The sequence below is a fragment of the Fukomys damarensis genome, unplaced genomic scaffold (assembly GCF_012274545.1).
Source record: "Fukomys damarensis isolate Sample0158 unplaced genomic scaffold, DMR_v1.0_HiC HiC_scaffold_6, whole genome shotgun sequence".
NCBI classification, from domain to species: Eukaryota; Metazoa; Chordata; class Mammalia; order Rodentia; family Bathyergidae; genus Fukomys; species Fukomys damarensis.
Genome location: NW_022900918.1, coordinates 23,648,764 through 23,661,864, shown reverse-complemented (window position 1 = coordinate 23,661,864; position 13,101 = coordinate 23,648,764). Strand labels below are relative to the sequence as shown.

The following is a 13,101-nucleotide window of genomic DNA, read 5'->3' as shown; positions in this document are numbered from 1 at the left end:
TTTTTTTTTTTTTTTTTTTTTTTTGGTGCTGGTGATCGAACTGGGGTCCTTGTGTTTGCAAGGCAGGCAGTGGGCTAAATCCCTGGTGAGATTAATTATCATGGAAAAAAATGATATTATAGTAATATTGCCTCTTAAGTAACATATTAATAGTACTATAATATCAGAAAGCAGGGATAAATTTATAGCCTGAGTCAAAAAACAACTTCATAGAATAGAGGAAGAAAAATCTGCAATAGTACACTTAATTGTTATGCTGTCTATGTCTAAATATTCTTAATTCAATTTCATGTTAATTAATACAGTATTACTCTTAAAAACCTCTTTGAAATAGTTCAATATGCCTGAACTGTCTTATAAAGTCAAAATAACAATTCAAACTAAAAATTTTTCATATTATAAATAGAGCCAATTATTTCAATATAGCCAATTTTAGCAGTGGATTTTAAAACAATTAACAAGTATTAAAAGGCTGAAACAAGTATGTTGTACCATTTAACTATATATAATACTTTTGCCAAAAAAATACTTCTCTTAATAAACACTGGATTAGACTACTGAATTATCTCCCTCACAAAGTGACAGAGCAATGATACACAATAAGATAGGCCTTTGCCTTCCCTTGCCTTATCCCCATTTTTTTTCCCACAAAATGTTTTGTTCTAGAAATGAAAGTTTCTGCTGCTGGGCAGTTCTCATGCCCAAGGTGTCAAAATACTTTGTGACACTGAACTGTCAGGCGTTTTGACCCTTCAGGAATCTTCTGTTAAACTCTACCCCCTCACAGCACTGTTCCGTTTAGCTCTGTGCCCTCACAAGAATGTTGTGTTAGGCTGCTTCTCATAAGAAGTTTAAGCTCCACCCCTTTCAAGAATGTTCTATTAAGCACCACCCCCTATAAGAATGTTTTAAGCTCCACCCATTGAAAGAATGCTCTGTACCTCTGCCCCTCTTCTTCAGTGACTGTGCTCTCATGGCATATGTTTCAGAAAGTTTCTGAGACTCCATATCCCCTGCTTCAGGGAGTATACTTGCTTATCCTGTATATCACTTATATAAGGAGGCTTGAATTTCTGGTAGAGCACTCAGACTTCAATTACAAACTCCTCTGAGTCCACTGGAGTAATAAAGGTTTTTCTCCACCTTTTTGAGTGACCATAAGATTCCTGAGTCTTCAAATTGTGATAGCCTTGAGCCAGAGCTATAACACTAAGCTGTGACACTCAACTGTGCCTCAGGGCTGTGACACATGGCTTTGACACTGAGCTGTAACATTTGGCTATAGCATTGAAGTGTTCTGCTTTGTCACAACAAAAGGGCTTGCACATATTTTATTTGTAGGAAGATATATAAACCAAAGATATGAAAAACAAAAAATGTGGACTGTAAAAAAATGTTACTTTTGTTTTATTTTAAAATTTTCACAGTATTCAATATATAATACTAATGTTTTTTTGTTTTAGTTTTTTAATCCACTCTTCTGGAGATTTGGGGCAAGCACTCTTCACCTGTGTAGTTAGGCAATATCATGTGACTGCTTTATAACAAAAAATTTCAGTAGTCATAGTATATATGTCTTCTGATTATAAGTAGAAAATTTGGAAAGATATGTTGTGCTGTCTATTGTAAAAGCAACCAAAACAGTTGTATGGTTTAAATAATAAGTTGTAAGGTAATAGGACGTGACAATGTTATCCCAGTATTTGTGAGGCTGAGGCAGAAGGATTGTTGCAAGTTCAAGGCCAGTCTGAGCTACATAGTGAGTTCAATTCTGGCCTTAACTACATAGCAAAATGTGTCTTAAAAAAATAAATAAATAAAAATTAAAAAATAAAAACAAAAAATAAAAACAAAGTAATAATGTAGTCAAGAGCACTTCTGTTTTCTTCTTAAACACATGCAAAAAACTGAAAAATAAAATCAGTATGTTATTTATATTATTGTTGTCTAAATTGACAAGCTGGTAAAATTGTTTCCAAAGTCGAATATCTTAGAAATTAAAGTCAAAGGGCTGGGGATTTAGCTCAGCAGTTTGGTGGCCTGCATTGCAAGCGCAAGGACCCAAGTTCGATCCCCGGTACCCAAAAAAAAAAAAAAGAAATTAAAGTCAACATATATTTGATGTTTTCATTTATATTTTACTTAAAGAATACTAGTTTTCTAGGTTACTTTTATTACTTATGATATATATAGATTTATATTAGAATTCATAGATGTGTATTTTCTATCTCTGAAATATTTGACATTTATGTGTATATGCAAAGCAAAAGCATTTTTATTTGATACAGAAGGGAATTAACACCCAGTACCCAACCATCCCAAATTAATACTAAAAGTTACCAAATTACTATATGCTCCCCTCTACTCCATTTGCATTTGCTGTAGCAATTGTAGATTGCAGAAGAAAAAATAAATTAATAACTGGTTTTGTCGATTTAAAAGATTGAAGTATTTCTTGCCTATACTAACAGGCACAGTGAGCCTTAAAAATCCCAGATCTACAAGTCTCTTGACACTCTAAAATTTCTTAATATTATTCTCTTAGCTCAAGCTACCTACATCATTTCCATGGTTAAATTGGGTTACTGTCACACGAGAGTTCAAAGTGTAGTCGGTCTTCCATCTAGACTTTAAATTGTGTATACCACTTCATCCACATTCTGTTCAAAAGAAGTTAGCCCCCTGTCACTCAGTTATTCTGGCAGAGTTATTTAATATTGTAACCTGGAAAAAAGAAGGACAGATTTTGGTACATAGCTCCCAGCACAATATCATTTGCTTGACCCTTTGCCCTTAAATTTCACATTCATGATTCTTTTCTCATTCCTTAGAACAACTTTCTCCAATTTATGAATGCACTTAAACAATAAATTGATGAGTTGTTAGATTTGATAGTCATCATAATATTCACGCTGATATGGGATTTTCAGTTTAACTTTTATTAACATAATGTTGCTAAAATTTTAATTACTAGCTCTCTTTTGCACTATCATTTAACTTTAAATGTTTTATAATAATCTACTGAGTGATTTTTTTTACCAGAATTTACTTTTTACTTTACTACTAATGGAAATGAGAGTTGCTTTGCGATGTTATGAAGAACACTGTTATGCATGTTTTCATGGGTATTTTCATATTCATGAAGAAAAATTCTCCCAGAATACAAAGTAGGAATAGAGCAGTTGAGTTGTTACCAAATGCATCTTAAGATGTATTACGTGCATCTCAAACTATAGACAATGACAAAATTATTTTGCAAATTAACTGTACAGATTTTACAGAATTTTTGCTCTTAAAGCTGTTAAGAATCTTTTATCTTTCAGTTATATGTAATGCAAATACATTAACTCATTACAAATTTTGTATTGCCACTTTCGTTACACCATCATTTCATGAGCAGAGATATTCAGTTGGTTCTTCATTAATGTTTCACGTCTTAAAAGTTTGATATTGTGTAATACCTTTGTATTGAATTTATATTCCTTGTAAAATTTGAATTTTTCTTAGCCCATTACATATAACTTTAATAAGAATGCAGATTCGTTTTTATTTTTATAGCACATGTATCTAATACATGATATTTACATTTCCTGTGGGAAATGCATTCACACAACACATCTTAATTCCTTTTCTTATCCCCTTCCTCTTCCTTTCTTCCCCTCTTATCCCTTTGTTCATCTTCCTTTCTTTTAGAACATGTTTGTAGCACATGATGTTTCTTCCCGAAAGGATTCAAGACATCATACCACAGTGATACATGCATACCCGTGGTTTATAGCAGCACAATCCATAATAGCTTAACTTTGGAAACGGCCTCCATGTTCAACAGATGAATGGATAAAGAAAATGTGGTATTTACACACAATGGGATATTAATCTGTCAAAATTTGAGTCTGTTGTAAAAAAATAGATATACCTTGAGACTACAAGAAGTAAGCTAATTTAGACACATAATCTTAGTTATTACATGGTTTTTCTGATATGGAAACCCACAATAATAGGAACATAATAAAAAAACAGATAAAAAGTAGAAAGACAGCTCTTCTTTATAGGTAAAGAGGATTAAGACTATGGATTCTATTATTATTTGATTCAGAAATTTATTTAAAACTAATATTGTGAATGTATTCATTAAAATAATAAGCTTATCTACTTAATTACTTTAATAATTGACATATTTATGTGAAAATTTTCATTATCATGCCTCAAGATGAAATTGTAAGCAATTAATCAGTTCAATAACATATTGTTTCTATCTTACTTTAAAAAGCCCTATCTCTCATTTGCTTTCCTTTCCACCTTAGTTGGTTCTTGTTAACATTTACTTTTCATATGCACATAAATTAATGTATTTATTTATTCTTAAACTTACATGTGCTAATAAAAATAATAAAAAATAGCCACAAGGGAATTTTGCTAGAAACTCAAAGTTTAACCCTGAAAAACAATATTCAGGCTGACTACGAATAGTTTCCAGTTGTTTGACAAGATAATGCTTTGAAACTTTCATCCAAAGAAATCTATCTCTTCATTTTGTTTAATGCTAACACTCCCCTGAATTGAACTCATAAAACAGTTTCTGCATAGCAAGAAAAAAAAAATGACAGAATGTAAATGCAACTTGGGAAATGTGAAAAAGTATTTGCAAGGTATAAACTTGACAATGGTTTAATATACAAAATACATAATGGACAAATACAAAAAAAAATGAAACTAAACAAATATTCCACATTTAAAAATTCCCCAAATGAATTAACCATCAAAGACATGATCGTTTATATTTTAAAAAAACACATAAAAATGGCTAATAGGTACTTGAAAAGAATGCAGTATCACTGACCATAAAGGAAATGTAAATCAAAACCACAATGAGAGACCACCTTATACATGGCAGATTGGCTATTTAAAAAAAAGTCAATAAGTGCTAGTGAGAATGTAGATAAAGGGGACCCTTTGTCCAGTTTGTGGCCTCTAAATTAGTAAGTACATCCACTGATAGATATTTTCACTTTCAGATTAATGGCTACATTAAAAGCAATACATAAAATACAATAACCACATACAGAACCAAAGGACTTGTTTATCAAAGAATATTTAAATGATTGAGTTAAGATATGATATGTTTGTATATACACATAAAATAGAATACATTCAACATTAATATAATTCTGCAATTTATATAAATATGGATAAAACTGAAGGATACTATGTTAAGTGAAATATAGCAGACACAAAGAGACAAGTACTGCTATAATATCATTTAGAAATACATTTAAAATTTTAATTCATAGAAGCAGAAAATACACTAATGGTGAACAAAGGCTGAAATTAGAGGGAATGGAAAGATTTGGTTCAAAGAATACAAAGTTTCAATTATGCAGGATGAATAAATTCTGGAAATCTAAAATACACCATGTTAACTATAATTTATAATAGTGTACTGTAAACTTGAAATTTGCTAAGACCATAGATGCTGTTTCATCACAAATACGCACCAATAAAGGTAACTAGGTGAAATGATGTAAATGTTAACTTTCTAGACTTTGGTAGTAATCTCACAACAAATATTTCTGTCAAAATGTCTCATTGTATACCTTAAATTTATACATTTTTATATTTTCCAGTATATTTAAAGACAGAAAAATGAAAATGAACAAATAGCAATCTTCCTAAACCTTTTATATAACTTCCCCACTGATACTATTTTTGCTGCTGACCCACCTCTTTCTCCTATGATTTTCTCAAATCTTTGCAACTTCCTTTTTTTTCTTCCCATTCCATTGAATATGCACTCTAGAAACACCAGCCGCATTTCTAAAATATCCTCTTCATTGACTGCTTATCAATATTTAGCACCAGAACAGCTGTCTTCTTTAGATCTATCTTCCAATTGGTTTACATATTGATCCAGGGTTTTTTTATTCATTAATAATTTCTATTTCTACCCCAAATCTTTCCTCTTTCAAAAATTTGACAGGTAAAGTTTTCTTCCTGGGTGTCGCTGAGCTCTGTCCTTAAATTTTCACAATAAAATTAATTCAACTTTTCCTAGTAATTGTTTGAATAATATGTTTAATAGTACATATTTAAGAGGTTCCACATGATAATTTAATATATGTGTGCAACATATGTGTGATAAACTGTGTTGTTAGCATTTCTATGTCCTTGAACATTTAAAAATGTTTTTATTAGTATGTACAGTAAAAACTTTGTAAGTGACTGTTCCTCATGAGGAACAAATATTTCTAAATTAAACAAGCTATATCTTACAATACCAAAAGTATGTGCTGTTCAATGTCACATGATCACAACTGAGCCAACAATTTTCTAATTCCTTCTCTCTTGCTCTGGGACTGTGGGTCATCATTTCCCAATAGCCTGAGGTTGCAGAGGAAATCATGTCTGCGAGGAGGAGGAGAAAAAGACAGAGGAATCTCCAAATGAGATTAAGGAGATGTGTAAAATGTGGGAAATTTTATAGAAAAGTAGCACCCATATAAGGCTGTAGTTTTTTTAATTTAAATTCAATTTATTGGTACATTCTAGGTAGACAGTACAGTTACATTCATTACTGGGATCTTGTGCCTCTACATGACAGGTCTTGGTTCTCATTTTCCCCCTTGCCCCCCCTTCCCCCTTCCCTGCCACACCTACAAGCACTTTAATTCCATTTTTACATTTTCTCATATTTTTCCCTTTCCCTTATTCCCCTTCCCCTACCCTTTTCAGTGTCCCTACATCTTTAGTCCTTTTCTTCCTGTTTCACTTTGATAATTAACCCATTAGGATCTTGTGTACTATTTTAGTTTTTCACACCAGAGAAACTATTTGGTATTTACACATGTGTGACTTATTTATTTCACTTAGGAGTATATCATCAAAATGTACCCATTTACCTATGAATGAATCTACTTATGGCTAAGTAGTACTCCATTTTATAGAAAAACCACATTTTCTTTATCCAGTTTCCAAATGATGGGGAGAAAGGAACCCTTCTCCATTGTTGGTGGGAGTGCAGACTGGTGCAACCACTATGGAAGTCAATATGGAGATACCTCAAAGAACTAGGATTAGAGGTTCCATTTGATCCAGCCATCCCTCTGTTGGGTATCTTTCCAAAAGAATTAAAAGAATCATAATACAGTGATATATGCGCACCCATGTTTATAGCAGCACAGTTTGTAATAGCTAAAACTTGGAAACAGCCCACCTGCCCATCAGTAAGGCTGTAGTTTTGCAAGCACTGGATCTATTTAACAACAGTGGAATGTCATACTTCCATGAAATCTTCAAAGGATTCAAAAGTAGGTGCCACTGGATAGGTTGGTTCCTTGTTAAAGTTTCATGACAAGAAAAAGATTCCATTGAGCCAATAGATAGCAGTGAGTCCGTTAGTGATAGTAAAAGTTGTCCTATCTAATAACTCTCCTCTCTCATCTCCCTCACACCATCTGCAAAATTTTTCAATGGTAACTGCAGGTTACTGATTTTTCTTTGCATTTTGAAATTTTTAATTATTTTGTATTACGTTACAGTATTGTAATCATTTTAATATGAATATTTTGGGGTTGTGGAATCATCTAAGTTTCCATTATTTATTTTGGGGAAATTCATCTTGATATACAAGTGTTTTTGGTTACAAGTATGATAGTAAAACAAACTATGCTCATATATATATATATATACACACAAAATGTATAATACTCAAATCAGTGAAATTAAAATTTCCATTTCTTTATCATTACTGTACTTCGAGCTTTTGAGTTCCACTTTCATAGTTAATTACAAAATATATAATAGTTTCTTTTGAAATGCACTCACCCACTGTGGTGTAGAAAACAAAAACTTATGACTTCTAATTGTTTTTTGATATTGTAAAATTTAAAATTTCAGCCAAAGTATCTCTCATATTCATATAAAGTTCACTGATGCACATGTACACTTGCAAATTTGTAGGAATTTACAACTCAATATGTCCAAAATTGTTGTTATATTTTTTATCAGATCTTCTTTGAGAATTTCAATGGGTGTATAGTTTAATAAGTATCACCAACTGCCATATATTTGTCAATACTGCAAATGGAAGCATTATATTTACATTTGTATTACCCAGTCCTCTCATTTTTAATCATGAAGTCCCCAAAATAAAAATTTGAAAAATTCCAGTCATTTTTATCTCCATTGTCTTCTGATGATTATAGATCACTAGGTAATCATCTTCCCAATATTCAGCACTTTGGCAGTAAACCATGACTACTTTCTCAACCTTTAAGAATTTTTCTTCATTCCTTTAGAATGAATGATCTGTTTCCTAAGACTTAATTTGAAAATGTTGCATACCTAACTGGAGTTCTTTAATATTTTTATCTCAGTTTATAACCAAACATGGAAATAAACAAAAATCTACAAATGATTTCATTTCTTAGTTCCAGTTCTTAACTCTAATTCTTAAACCTTTCTTTAAGATTCAGCTGTGTAATCTTTGTTAACACTTATTAAAGAATTTTTATTGAAGTTAATATTTGAATAATCTATGAATTCTATTCTGTACATGATATTCTTTTCCTTAAATTATTCCTATGTAAAAAATCATGCATTGTTCCTATGTAATCATGTGTAGCCTTGTGAATTTAAATACTTTATTTTACAGGTACACATTCAAACAATGAAAGAAACTGGTCTCTAATAAAATTTGTATACCTAGTGTTTCGTGGATTATATGTGATGTGCAGCAAGTACTTTGAATAACTTAATTAAGTAATGAATGAAAGGAGAGGTAAGGATGTAAGTAATAAGGCTCTTTACACAAAAGTTATCTGATAGTTCCTCTTACGATTATGAGATTTTAGTCGACATTACTTATGTATACTTTCAGTTTATTTCATTCTGGTTCCTTTTCCAGGTCAGAGCTGTAAGTATATTTTCCTTCCGAAATTTTATATTATGCATGTTGTAACCTACTTTAAGGGCCGCGGATTTAGCTCAGCGGTTCGGTGGCCTGCCTCACAAGCGCAAGGACCTGAGTTCGATCCCCGGTACCAAAAAAAAAAGAAAGAAAGAAAAAAAAAAAAGAAACCTACTTTAATTGAAATATGCTTATGTCTATGTTAAAATGAATCCAACAAATCTGAAGACCAATAAAGAGAAAATATAAGAAGATTTTCATGGATAAATAATAAAGAGAAATAGTCATTTCAATGGGGTTATTTGTATTTTAAATTTAATTACATTGTCTCAAATTCATAATTTTAGGGTCAGACCACTCATTTGGAAAATCTGTAAAGTGAGACATGATTTTTACTTGTAAGAGACATATTTTTTCTAACATCAGTGCTAGGAACATCACTCTTAAACTTTAAACTTCACTTTTTTGTTAGACAGAGACATACTATTATGCTGATATTTACTCCAACTTCTCAGTGCTTACATTTTTCTTCAAATAGTTTTAACCCATCAGAGAAATATTTTGATTTTTCTTCCTTTCCTCTATTTTGCTTAACTTTTGCTTCCTATGAGTGTATTTGTTTGCACTTGCACGTATTAAGTTTTTTGATTTTTTCCTATACTTTCATATGTTAAGAAATATTAATACTATTATAAGTGATAAACAAATGTCATTGTGGATTCAAGAAATATTGAAATTGATTTAGAATGATCATCAAAATCATTGCATTGTAAAAAAAGTCATCGAGTTGTATACATAATTATGTCAACTATTTTATACCAAAAAATAAGTGAATTCAAAGAATATTTAAAGCAAATGGTAAATGCTGAAATGTAATTAAGACATGCATTATAAATCAAAAGGGAAGAAGAATCTCAAAATCCCTGTTATCCCCCATGTATCTCCTCCCAAAATCAGAGTCAAATTCCAAAAGACCACATTTTCCTTACTCACTTAACAAACTCTTAAATGTCATGTATTTATAGTTATGTACAAAAATCATTTATGGAAATACATCATTAGTGTCCTTTATTTTTGTGAACTGCCCCAATAAATGAATTATGCACAACTATTATAATATAAATGACAAAGAGTATGCAAAAAGGACATGTATGAAAGTCTCATATTTATTTAAGAACATGATCAGAAATTATCACAGTGTTACAGAAGCCTGAAGAAAGGAGTGATAATTTTCCAAACTAAAGTTTTGTAGCTCATCCTAAACGAAACGCTATGTTTTGGAACTAAAATGTCTCCTAAAAATCTCATACGTTCAAAAGTGTGGGTTTTGAAAAATAATTAGGTGGAAGCAGAGTAGAGAACATGGGTCTCTGCGTCATTACATGTAAGGGTGTATTCCCACCTTCTTCCCTTCCTTCATCTATGTGCTTTCTTGCCACGAAGATTAAGCTGCTTTTCATGACTTTCCACAGTGCAGTCTCTGCTTTGGAGTCAGCCAAACATGGACTGAACCCACCAAAACCATTAGCCTAATGGACATCTGCTTTCATTTATAGTTTCAGGTATTTTGTCTTAGCAACAGGAAAGTAACCTAGACAGAGTACTGCTAACAGAAAAGTGCTATTTTTGGTATGACTCTACCTGACCACATAATTCATAACTCTTTGAAACTGGTTTGTGTGAGGAATTTGAAAAATGTTGGAGATGCAGACTAGAGAATCCACAAAATGTTATAAGCAGAGCACGATGGGTGATAATTGTCAGAGCTAAGGAGAGCAAAATGCAGATAAGAAAGCAGACAATAAAGACAAGATTTATGAGGCTTTAGTTGGGAACAAGGACTATTGGAAATTACAGAGGTCACATATGCTTTACATTAGCAAAGACTAGGTCTACCTTTTATCCTTGTCCTAATACTTTGCATGAGACTGAATTTAAATGTAATGGACTAATTAATCTTGCAAAAGAAACATCAAAGCAGCTCAGTATTCATGGCATGGGAACCTCTAGATACTCTGCCCAGAAATACAATGAGATTGAGGAGCAAATGACAGTTTAAAATGTAAAAATTTTGTACCTCAGCAAATAAGGAAGTGCATGTATACTTATAGCAAAGGAGAATGATTTTGCTCAAAAACTTTATGCCATTAAAATGAAGGCCATCATTATGCACTGGAGCAGTAGGAAAAATGACTTGACTGCATCTCAGGACTTGGCCAGATTCCTCCCATCTCAGGATGAAGGCTATATAACAGTAAACTTTTTGAATATTTTTCTTTGAGAAGAAATCACCAGGGTACCCTGCTCACCTAGATGGAAGCATATCCCCAAGTTCAGATATCCAAGTTCTTAAAAGCTGTTATAGCCATGGTCCATGGGGTCCTGGCTACTTCTTAAGCTAGAGGGAAACATTGACATCATTAAGGCTATGCTGATCTTTTATGCATGCAGAATGCAAGAGATTTGGGTTCAGGTAGCTTTCTACCAGATTTCAAAGGAAGGGCTGAAAGACTAGGTGATGCATGAAGCTGTGCGTGTGAAACCAAAGGGACCATAAAAATTCCAGGAACTTGGAGATGCCAGTAATGTGTATTGTCTTCAAAGGAAATCTGCAGCCAGTGATCAGGGCCAGACCAAGTGTGAAGTGCAACCATAAGGCAGTAGTTCTGGGGCTGGTCACTCTCTTTGCAGCCCCCATCTTTCACAATCTGCCCTAGTGCTAGTCATAGACCTACAGAAGTCAATGGCTTCCTTCAAGCATTTACTTTTGCTTTGGTCAATATTTTAATTCCTATTATTTCCCCCTTTTGAACTAAGAATGTTTACTTTATGCTATTGCATTTTTGGTATTTTCAACTTTTGGTTTCATTTTATAGGAGCTGACAGCTTAGAGTTTGCTGGAATTTTAGAGCAGAATTTAGACTTGGACTATTCAATAATTCTGGAACTCTTTTGACTTTCGGGACTCTTAAAGATGAGATGCACATGACCTTTTGGGGGCCAGGAATGGAATGTATGGCTTAGATTTAAAATCTCCCCTTAAAGTCTCCTGTATTTAGACTTGGGCTTTTGGAAGGTAACTAGATCTTGGCGATGCTGTAGTTATCAAAAATTAATTAATTGAATAGTTCATAGCTGAGCATACTTTATGGCCTGGGGTATGACCTGAAAGGATGTGTTCTCATTTCCAGCTCATCCCTCCTCCCTCTGCTTTCTGGCCATCATGGTTTGAACGGGTTTCTTCCTTTATATCTATCTGCCGTTCTGTTTCTGCCTTGGACTCTACCAACCATGGAATAAAAACACTGAAATGATGAGCCAAGAAAAATTCCTAATCTTGGTGCCATCGATTTTATCCCAGTGAAAGGAAAGTGACTAATACACAAAAATAACACAAAAGACTAAAAATTGTGTTTGGGGGAAATTAAGACTTTTTTTAAAAATTATCAACAGGAGAAGGCTACCCAAGAAAGAATGATGAATATAAAATATTTCAAATAAATGATACGTTGGCCAAACTGAGAAGTGTGCTTTAGGTTATAGAGAAGCTAGACACAGTGACAATTGCCTGCAAATACAGCTACGCAGGAGGTAGAGGAAGAAGAAACCAAGTTCCAAGTCAGTCTGTCCAATTTAGATTCACCCTGTCATTAAAAAAAAAACAGTGCAAAAAGGGCTGAGAATGTACATTATTAGTATAAAGGCCCTGAGTTCAGTCCCTAGTACCCTAAAGGAAAAAAAAAAAAGCTACAAAGAAACACTAAGTTGAGATATTCTAGTAATGGAGTGACTTTAGTAATTAATATACTACATATGACTTCAAAGCTGTATTGGCACTTTTAATATCTATGTTTTTAAGCTCATAAAGGAGTGGAAACTTCATGTACTTGAAGAAATATATGTGATCAAATATTCATAATCAATATGTACTTATTAAATATTTTACTCAGGAATCATAAATTAATTTCTTAAAATTATATGAATTCCATTGTATGTTGCTATTATTCTTCCCATTTAAATATGATAAAATTATCAACCAGAAACATTGAGCAACCTGCTGTATGGCATTCTGTTTATCTTAAATGAATACAGGATGAAAAGCCAGGCTCCTAGAGCCAGTGTATGTTACTACCACATTTCACAAAGAGCAACACATACCAGAAAAGAAAATCATCATTTAAGGCAAAGCAAAATGA

General features: G+C 32.6%; 1 long non-coding RNA gene across 1 annotated transcript in view; it reads right to left on the bottom strand.

The window, feature by feature from the left end:
• LOC104866484 overlaps positions 1–13,101 on the bottom strand; it is a 33,729-nt gene that overhangs the window by 18,496 nt on the left and 2,132 nt on the right. Inside the window, exon 2 of the long non-coding RNA XR_781461.1 lies at positions 2,560–2,724. This is a non-coding gene — a long non-coding RNA (uncharacterized LOC104866484). The remainder of the gene's footprint in view (positions 1–2,559; positions 2,725–13,101) is intronic.